Genomic DNA, 10,992 nt, shown 5'->3' on the forward strand with positions numbered 1-10,992 from the left:
TAAAAATCGAGTTGTGTGTTATACTCGAGCTGTTTAACAAGTTTATCCACATTTGAGTCGGTTTTGGGAGGGACACCTCGAGAGTGCTTTTTTGGTCAGTTTTTTTTCAAATAAAAAATCAAAAAAAATCAAAATTTTACCGTTTGCGAGGAAATTTTCCAAATTTGCACGAATCGCTGTATTTCGTCATGAACTAACCCCACGAGGCCGAGATCCACCATTTCCAGCCATTCTGGAGCATCCAGTGCGATTTTTCAATTTCTCCAGAATTTTGAATTTGCTCCAGAAGGCGTGAATATGAAGTTGGGCAGCTAAAAATCGAGTTGTGTGTTATACTCGAGCTGTTTAACAAGTTTATCCACATTTGAGTCTGTTTTGGGAGGGACACCTCGAGAGTGGTTTTTTGGTCAGTTTTTTTTCAAATAAAAAATCAAAAAAAATCTAAAAGGTTCTCGTTTGCGATGAAATTTTCGAAATTCGCGCGAATCCCTGCATTTCGTCCACAACAAACCCCCGGAGGCCGAGTACCGCCATTTCCAGCCATTCTGGAGCCTCCAGTGCGATTTTTCAATTTCTCCAGAATTTTGAATTTGCTCCAGAAGGCGTGAATATGAAGTTGGGCAGCTAAAAATCGAGTTGTGTGTTATACTCGAGCTGTTTAACAAGTTTATCCACATTTGAGTCGGTTTTGGGAGGGACTCCTCAAGAGTGGTTTTTTGACCAACTTTTTTCATAATGAGAAATCCAAAAAAATCAAAATTTTACCGTTTGCGAGGAAATTTTCCAAATTTGCACGAATCGCTGTATTTCGTCATGAACTAACCCCACGAGGCCGAGATCCACCATTTCCAGCCATTCTGGAGCCTCCAGTGCGATTTTTCAATTTCTCCAGAATTTTGAATTTGCTCCAGAAGGCGTGAATATGAAGTTGGGCAGCTAAAAATCGAGTTGTGTGTTACGCTCGACCTGTTTAACGAATTTATCCACATTTGAGCCGATTCTGAAGGGGACACCTCAAGAGTGGTTTTTTGACCAGTTTTTTTTCGAAATAAAAGTATGTACCTACTTAGGTACCCAAAAATCAAAAATTTCCCGTTTGCGAGATAATTTTTGAAATTTGCGCAAATCGCTGTATTTCGTCATTAATCAAGTCCACGACGGCGAATTTCCTCATTTCCAGCCTTTCTGGAGCCTGTGGAGAAATTGAAAAATCGCGCCGGAGACTCCAGAATGGCTGGAAATGGCGGTACTGAGCCTCGGTGGGTTTGTTGTGGATGAAATACAGCGATTCGCGCGAATTTCGAAAATTTCCTCCCAAACGGGAAACTTTTGACTTTTTTGGATTTTTTATTTGAAAAAAAAAACTGGTCAAAAAACCACTCTTCAGGTGTCCCTCCCAAAACCGACTCAAATGTGGATAAACTTGTTAAACAGATCGAGTATAACACACAACTTGATTTTTAGCTGCCCAATTTCATATTCACGCCTTCTGGAGCAAATTAATAATTCTGGAGAAATTGGATAATATCGCTGAAGGCTCCAGAATGACTGAAAATGGCGAAATTTGGATTTGGAGGGTTAATATAATTTTTAGGACTTATTTTGAACATTTTTACTGATCAAGTACGTACTTATTAAAAAAAAGCATAAATCACCAAAATAGTCAATTTTGGATTTTCAAAAATTCGCCAAAAATGAACTTGGGCAGTTGAAAATTTGGATTTGGGGGTTTTAGAACGCGCTCTTTCCAAAAATCGCGGTCCCGTTCAAATCGGAGGCGGACACCTCAAGAGGTTCCCTTGTTTGGTATATGTAGGTATAAGCTTCAATTACCCGTCTAAAGATCCGACATCAACAGTAAGATTTTCATAATGGAAAATTATTCGAGATTTATTAACGTTGCTGGGAGGCTGTTGCTGGGCGAAGAGCCGAAGAAGTACAAAATACAATGCATACAATGCTCAATGCTGTGGGCGAGAGTAGCGAGCAATTCACAACGAGCGCCCTCTATAAGCCGGCGACGTCGTTAATGACGTTTTCTCATCACTACTGCCTATAACCTGTGGGTTGTTTTCTCGCTTCTCGGTGATCACCACGCAATTCACCACGCAGTGCTTAATAAGATAAGATTAGAAGAATTTTGAATTTAAAAATTTGCAGGTTCATATGTAGCTTCTCATCTCAACTTACATCCAATACAATCTCAGAATTCTGAAATGGAGCTGGAGGATAGTGAGATGATTAGAAAGTTCACGAATAAGCCAATGTCCCTCTGTGTAAGTACATACTTATACATATAATTATTTTCCTTTTCCATGTCATAACCTCAATATTTCATATTATACATATAATAGGCGATGTGTAATTTTTGTGAAATATGGTTTATGAATTTGGTCCCTTGATCGCGATCGTTACAGATGAAAGATTTGAATCAAGAGGACAACGATTCCACGAGTAAACAATTCCCTCCAGTATCTGGATCTATTTCGAGAAGTAATGAAAAGGTCGGTTCTGGTCAGCCAGCATTTACTCCTATTAATGAACAGTCTGAAACAGATCGCTCTGGATCACAAGTATCACCGTCATCATCACTGGATTCTACATTGGCTGAAATTAATGTAACGTTGGGCAAACTTAATACAAACCAGGGATTGGTATTACAGGAGTTGAAAAAGACGAGAGCAGATAATCAAAGTAGATTTGATAGGATAGAAAAACTTTTGACAGATAGAAATTGAAGATAACGATAAATGCATGTGATCAGTGAACTTGACGCTGCTGCTGTTTTCTGTTGATTTAGAATTTTTTATACGTCAATCTTCCATTTCGGAATTCGTTAATACTTATTTTGTCTACTTATTATGAGTAATTATCACGAAACTTCTGAAATATAGATTATACCGTAGTGTTGCATTTTTAATTTATTGAAAGACAGTTTTTTAATCGCCCATGTCCATAGCTACCTATCGATAAATATCGATACTTTTTGATTGACTTCAATGACCAGTTATTTTGCTCATAATTTATTACGAATTATGGGAATAGATAGCACTGATAGCAGCCAATTGGATTCCGCATGAAATTCCCAGTCAGAATATACAAAGTGATTAGACCTTTTAGAAAATATTTTTGCAGTGGCCCAGTCACGAAGATAGGAACTGGGAGATGGGATTTGGTGGAGTTCTCTTTGATAAAATACTTAGCACAAAAACTGCCCAAATTACGTTGTGTTGTGTACATTGGCTGAAGAAAAAGAAAAAGATCACGTGTATTCGAACCAATTTAACATTATTATTTACTTGCCAACTGGTTTAACAAAAGAAAACGGAAACCTTACCTAAAAATAAAAGTACGAGTACATGCAGAGAGGAGGGCAACCTTTCGACCAGAGTGAAAGGGAACCGTTTGCTTCGCTTTTAGCACTAGGGTGTTTTTTATACACTACCCTCGTGGTCAAAGTAGTAGCGTAGCCAGAGCAAACCTGGGGGGGGGGGGGTGGGTAGGTACCATGTTCGAGAAAGGTCCAACTTTTTTTCATTATGAGAGAAAAAACAATTAGCCCGAGCGTATCGAGGGCACAAGTCTTTGAAAATTCTCATTTATTTATTTGAATTTTGAGCGATAATTTTACTTTACTCATAAAAAGAAACACAATAACGCACAAACTATCTGATCAGCGATCCCGCTGATCGCTTGTCTCTACAATTATTGTCTGTGTTAATTTTCGTATTTTTTCCCCCAAAAATTCTCCCCTTTTTCAAAAACTGACAAAAATTTTCGTTTTTTAGCGTATGGCGAAAAATTTTAGTTTTTGACAGAAAAGTTTTGATTTTTTCTAATGTACCTATTGTCAAAAATTATCGCTTTTTCAAAATTAGCTTGCTTAAAATTGTCGCTTTTTTACGAAAACTTCCAAATGGTCTCATTTTTTCTCCTAAAATTAGGTACTCAAATGTTTCATATTTTTACTAAAAAGTTTTTAAAAAAGTTACGTATTTGAGAAAAAGCATTCTTTTTTGCCAATAATTTCAAAAACAGTCCTGTTTTCATTTTCAAAATTGTCAATTTGTTTTTAGCGAAAAATTTACAAATAATCTCACTTCCTAGTAAAATTACACAAAAAAAATCATTTTATTCCAAAAATTGCAACTTAAAAAAAAGTTGCCCAAAAGTTTATAGCTTTTTTGCCAAAAATTGTTAAAAATTCGCAGTTTTTCAAAAATTGCAGAAATTTTGATTTTCAACAAAATGGCTAAAAAGTGTCATTCATTTGCAAAAAAATTCCAAAAAGTCTCTCATTTTTCCAAAAATTGTCCGATAGTTTCGATTTTTCTGCTAATAAGTAATTATTTGTACATTAGGTAGAGGTACCAAATGGTCCCTGCCTTTTGCTTGAATTTTCAAAGTCTTGCTTTTTGTCGAAAATTCTCCATTTCAAAAATCAAAATTGCTAAAAAATATCACTTTTTTTCAAAATCATCCAAAAATTTCCTTATTGCTTTTTTTTACTAGAAATTGCCAAACAGTAGGTAAGTATCACTTTCTTTACCAGTTATTCCCCAAAAATCCTGCTTTTCGCTATGAAACAAAGTTTTGCTTTTTACCAAAAATCGTCAAAAATTCTCGCTTTTTCACCTTTTTGTTAAAAGTTGCAAAGAAGTTTTGCTTTTCCAACAAAAATTGTGAAAGAGTAGGTATACTTTTTTTGCTAATAGATATAGATTGCAAAATGAAAAGTTCTACTCAAGAAAAATTGTATGCGTTTATCGTGAAATGCAGTTCATTTGCTGTTTGCAATACTGGACTATTTTGTTTTTACGTTAGTTTGAGGCTCAAAAATGGGAAATGATTATTTTCGTCATTTCGTGACTTTTTATGTTTTTTGCTTGAAATTGAACAAGGCAAAAAATGACGATAAAAGACGCTTTTTGCAAGTTTTGATTTTTTTGAGCATGCTGCACCAACAACCAACATGTTATGTACTTACTTTAGGGTGTAACTAAATTCTAAAAAAAAATCGCAGAGGGTCCTCTCCTCATTTTTTTTTACAAATTTTTAAATTTTCAACCCCCAACCCTTCCTCTTATGTAATGACAGATTAGTTATGCAGCTTTTTCTACCACTTATGTGGGAGAAATTCGTTCTGCATTTAGTCAATGTACTAAATAGTTGTGAAATCACGACATCTACAGTTTTAGTTCTCTTCTAACCATTGAGTTGAGAGAGAAACAAACGATAAACTATTAGGTAATGGTGCAAAGTTATCAATGTGAGCTTAGGTATATCGATATTTTCGATTTATCGAAGATTTTACATCGTGCTGTTTTCCATGAGTCAAGTACAATTTTTCAACAAAACATTCTGGGTTTTTACATATAAAATCAAGTCCAAATTGCAGTTCAAAAAACCAGTTTTTCAACGAATTTTTGCAATCTTGATGTACATCGATGATCGGAATGTTACATCGATGCACATCGATATCTTCTTAAATCGATGTACGCAAGTCCACTCAATTAATTATAGTTTTATACCTTAATTAATGGAGTTAGCTGAAATAGGTTGATTACATCGAAGATACCTATCTAGTTAGTTTGAAGTAATTGAGGAGGTTGGTTACAAAGTTAGACAAACGCCACTTCTACAAAAATCGAGTTAGATATTAATTCTTATAGGATTTTTAACACTCTTTTCATTGCCGAGGTCTGTTATTTTCAATATAGTACGTAAAAGGGTAAAAAACGCGCTCAAAGTTTTGCCTTAGTTTCAAACACAGACATATGCAAATGTTCTTAGTTTCAAAAACAGACATACCCGAGCTAACATTTTGCCTCACTGAGGCACTTTTTTTTGCCTATATTTGCGATATGAGACGTTTTTTCGCCCTATATGAGACTAATGACAAAAATATGCAAATTAGCTCGCAGGTATCTGATTTTTTTAAGTACCTTACGCGAGTGTTAGATGGCGCTCTATTGACAATGAAGAACGCATAGCTATAAAGTCCTATACTATTCGTCTTTACAGTGTGATAGGAACTCGAAAAACATTAATTTTGATGGGAAAAAATTGAGTGTTTAGTTTGAGATAAAATAAAAATAACCCCAGAAATGGAAACGTCAGATTTTTATTGCACTTTATAATTTCATCAGGCTTATTCCCCTGACAAATAGTAAAATTTAAAATGACCATTTTCTGACATTCTGACTAAAAAAAAATTCCAACGAATTAAATGACGCAAATTTCAAAGCTCCATCATTTTTTGAGGATTTTGTGCAATTTTAATTTTTAAGTAGAATTGTCACCCAGTCACCCATTTTTTACACTTTTTTGGGGCTAAATTTTGGAAAACATTGTTTTCGAATTGAAAAACTCTTGAAAATTTGATTGCCACAAACACCAAATTGTTCATCTTTTCCTTTCCTCTTATTAGGTATTTGTATGGGTATCTGCTTAGGTACCTATGCAATTATGTATTTTTTTTTGTTTTTTTTTAAATGTGAAGCACTTTTAGAAAAAAATGTACTAGGTATTCAGTTTTCATAGATTACAAAATACACCTATTACTTTATTAGGTACTTTGTGACGAAAAAATAATGTTTGGTGTTTGCAATGTTAGTAGGTACCTTACCTATGAATAGCAGTATATTTTCGCTAGAAATGCTTCATAAATAGGTACTTGACTAGTTTATTTTTCAAAAAAATATTCCACCCTCATTAACATATCACATGCCGTTCAAACACATCTCAAAAAATTAGAAAAATTAATTGCTACAGATACATAGTTTGGGAGGATAAATTATTCTAAATTGATGAAAAAAAATTATCTCCCTAAACAAGGCTCGATTGCCATTTATGCTTTGTATAATAGCTATCTCTAAACCTGCACTAGTGGTGTACTCCTGTAAATGTAGTTGACTTTCATCCTTTACCTATGAGAATCAATGAAGCGGGGAGGAGGATACCACCAGCATCCAAACTAACCATTTGAGAGACAGTTACCTGAATATCTATACCCTACCCTAGACACTCATCTTTGTGTTCATTCAATTATTTGTAGTTCTGTTTCTGTCACAAAAGAATGTTTTCTTTTGTTACGCTAGGTACATGTTCCAGCTATGCATTTTGCTATCTACTTCGCATTTACCCCCTGCCGTGCATAAGGCATACTCTTTAGTTTTGTCAATAGATGGCGTTAAAGTTTCACGCTCATTTGCACACAGTTTTTTGCCTCAACGAGGTGATCTTTTTGTCTCAAATGAAATAATTATATAGGCAGCCTCAGTGAGGCAAAGCGATGTCAGCTCGGGTATCCAGGATATGGACGTCTGTTTTTGAAACTAAGATGATAGGATATGTCTCATTTTGAAACTAAGATAATGTTCACATGTCCGTGTTTGAAACTGAGGCGCAACTTTGATCGCGTTTTTTGACCTTTTATGTACTATTTTGAAACTAAGGGACCTCAGAAATGGAAAGAGGGTTAAAAATTCTATAAGTATCAAAACCTAACTGATCTAGACAGCTTCACTTTCAAATTATCTTCATCTTGGTTTCAAAATCAGACAAGTGCATCTTTTTATTAGTAGTGGGGTGTGATGGTGGAAGGATATTTTTTGTATTTTTGTTACTCAGTATCATCACTACAATTTGTCAAATATCTCTCGCCATTACAATGCTGTATATTTTTGTAACAAAAAACATGGATTTTCTCAAAATCAACCCTGTGGCGTTTGTCTAACTATGTAACCATGCTCCTCAATTGTAACTATATCGCAATTATTGGTATTATTTAAATTGATCAATTTCTAAGTAGTCACTTAGTAGTTGATTGATCTAAATTATTATTATTAATCCAGGTTGTAAGTGGCAGGTAATCAGCCTGACCATTTAATACAGAATGATCATATAATTATTGTGTATCTAATGTACCTTCTTTAATGTAACTAATCAATAATAAAGGCATTTTAGTAGTTTCTACAAATGTGTTTTATTGTAATTAGGATACATCTGTGTTATAGTTAGGATGGTTTTATCACCCTTTTACCACCTATGAGCTATATCCATGTAAGAAATAATTATTCCCCTCTTTGGAAATAATTATTGTCCATCTCCAGTAAGAATAATAAAATTCATTCCCACTTATAATGATAATTCCCTACCTCACCTTACATCAAAGTACATATTAGCCTTTCTGATCAGAAATCGGTAAAAATTCTGTTTTTCAAAAATGACAGAAAATTTTTGTTTTCAACAAAATGGCTAAAAAGTGTCGTTCATTTGCAAAAAATTCCAAAAAAGTCTAATTTTTCCAAAAATTGTTCGATTGTTTCGATTTTTCATTTTCTACTACCTATGTACTTAATTAGTAATTATTTGTACATTACCAAATGATTTCTGCTTTTTGCTTGAATTTTAAAAGTCTTGCTTTTTGTCAAAAATTTCCAATTTCAAAATTGATAAAAAGTATCACGTTTTTTTTTTCAAGAATCACCCAAAAATATCGCTTTTTTAAACCAGAAATTATTGCCAAAAAATAGGTATTATTTTCTTTGCCAGTTATTCCCCCAAAATCCTGTTATTTTCTGAAAAAAAGTTTTGCTTTTTACCAAAAATCGTCAAAAAATCTCGCTTTTTCAAAAATTGCTTAAAATTGTCAATTTTTTGCAAAAATTTCCAAATGGTCTCAATTTTTTCTTCTTTAATTACACAAAAGTCTCACCATTTCGTTAAAAGCTGCAAAAAAGTTGCAGTTCACTTGCTGTTGGCCTATGGACTATTTTGTTTTTACCTACGTTTGAGGCTCAAAAATGGAAAATTATCTTTTTCATGTCTTTTTACGTTCTTTGTTTGAAATTGAACTAAGCAAAAAATGACAAAAAAGACGTTTTTTTGCAAGATATTGATTTTTTGAGCATGTTGCACCGATATGTTATTCCGCAGAGGGCCCCTACTTGTTTTTGACATTTTCAAAGCCCCCCCCAACACTCTCCTTCCAATATGAAATTTTTGTTTGAAAAAATTCCACATATGCATTTTATTTATCTAGCGACTTTTTTCTATGAAAATTTCAAAATTTTTGGACCTCCACCTGCAGAGAACGAGAATTTCGAGCCTATAATATAGTCCGGCATATGACAATAGGAGTAATTGCACCCCCCCCCCCCCCCGCCGATCCTCCGGGACAACTTTTTTCTTAAAGGGGACATCCTAAGGAACATTTTAAAGCAAACTTGCCAAAAAAAAAGTTGGCCTTACTTACAAAATGGCGGCCATTTTGATTGATAGGTCAGCCGAAATCGCAGATTTTGCGTTTTAACATAGGACTTGCACGAACTTTTTCAAACTTTACAAAGATAAATCGAAAGATCATGCAAAAATTTATCACCTGTCAAAATTTCAAGGTCTAAAGTGCGTTTTTCGATTTTTGGTGAATTTTTGAAAATCGAATTTAGGCCAAAAATGAGGGAAAAAATCAAAATTTCACCAAATTGACCAAGAAAGCTGAAATTTGGGATATACCCTATTTTCGACATGCCAAATCGATTGGAAACGGTTCCAAGCCGTTTTGAGCAGTTCTGGAGCCTCCAGCAGATTTTTTAAACTTTGAATTTTCACAAAATTTTATCAAAATGGAGATGGGAAGCTGAAATTTACTCTACACTCCAATTTTAACATCCTCTCAAGACGACTTCAGGTGGGTTCAAGTAATTTTAGGGCCTCCAGCGACTTTTTTTGAAAATTACTGGAGCCTCCAGCAGATTTTTGAAACTTTAAATTTTCACAAAATTTCATCAAATGGAGGTGTAAAGCTGAAATTTACTCTACACTCCAATTTTAACACCCTCTGAAGACGACTTCAGGTAGGTTCAAGTAATTTTAGGGCATCCAGCGACTTTTTTGAAAAATACTGGAGCCTCCAGTAGATTTTTGGAACTTGAAATTTCCCCAACATTAAATTATCAAATGGAGTTGGCAAGGTGAAATTTACTTCACAGACTATATGGTGGTTTCAAATGGTTTTGAAGCTTCCAGCTACTTTTAGGAAATTTCAATTTTCCAAAAAAACGTAATACAACCATTCAAAAAGTTGCTGGAGGCTCCAAAACGACTTGAAATTCACCAGCAGTCAACTTCGTAGCGCATTGAAATTAGTTTGCAGAATGAATTTCGACTCTCCATCTTGGTTTGATAAAATTTTGGGGAAATTTCAATTTTCAAAATCTACTGGAGGTTCCAGTAATGTTCAAAACAGTCGTTGGAGGTTCTAAAATGACTTGAAATTCACCAGCAGTCAACTTCGTAGCGTATTGAAATTAGTTTGCAGAATGTATTTCGACTCTCCATCTCTATTTGATGAAATTTTGTGAAAATTTAAAGTTTCAAAAATCTGCTGGAGGCTTCAGGAATTTTCAATCAGTCGCTGGAGGATCCAAAACGACTTGAAATTCACCTGCAGTACTTCGTAGCATATTGAAATTAGTTTTTAGAATAAATTTTAGCTTTACAACTCCAATGTGATGGAATTTTGTGGGAATTTCGAGTTTCAAAAATCTGCTGGAGGCTTCAGTAATTTTCAAAAAAAGTCGCTGGAGGCCCTAAAATTACTTGAACCCACCTGAAGTCGTCTTGAGGGGATGTTAAAATTGGAGTGTAGAGTAAATTTCAGCTTTCCTCAACGTTTCAAAAATCTGCTGGAGGCTCCAGAACTGCTCAAAACGGCTTGGAACCGTTTCCAATCGATTTGGCATGTCGAAAATAGGGTATATCCCAAATTTCAGCTTTCTTGGTCAATTTGGTGAAATTTTGATTTTTTCCCTCATTTTTGGCCTAAATTCGATTTTCAAAAATTCACCAAAAATCGAAAAACGCACTTTAGACCTTGAAATTTTGACAGGTGATAAATTTTTGCATGATCTTTCGATTTATCTTTGTAAAGTTTGAAAAAGTTCGTGCAAGTCCTATGTTAAAACGCAAAATCTGCGATTTCGGCTG

General features: G+C 34.5%; 1 long non-coding RNA gene across 1 annotated transcript; it reads left to right on the forward strand.

Moving 5' to 3' along the window:
• Positions 1-1,990: 1,990 nt before the first annotated feature.
• Positions 1,991-2,905, forward strand: LOC135834550 (uncharacterized). The gene is made up of 2 exons (XR_010556691.1): positions 1,991-2,276; positions 2,418-2,905. It is a non-coding gene; the product is annotated as an uncharacterized LOC135834550 (long non-coding RNA).
• Positions 2,906-10,992: the final 8,087 nt, after the last annotated feature.

This window comes from Planococcus citri, chromosome 2, assembly GCF_950023065.1.
Source record: "Planococcus citri chromosome 2, ihPlaCitr1.1, whole genome shotgun sequence".
Lineage (NCBI taxonomy): Eukaryota > Metazoa > Arthropoda > Insecta > Hemiptera > Pseudococcidae > Planococcus > Planococcus citri.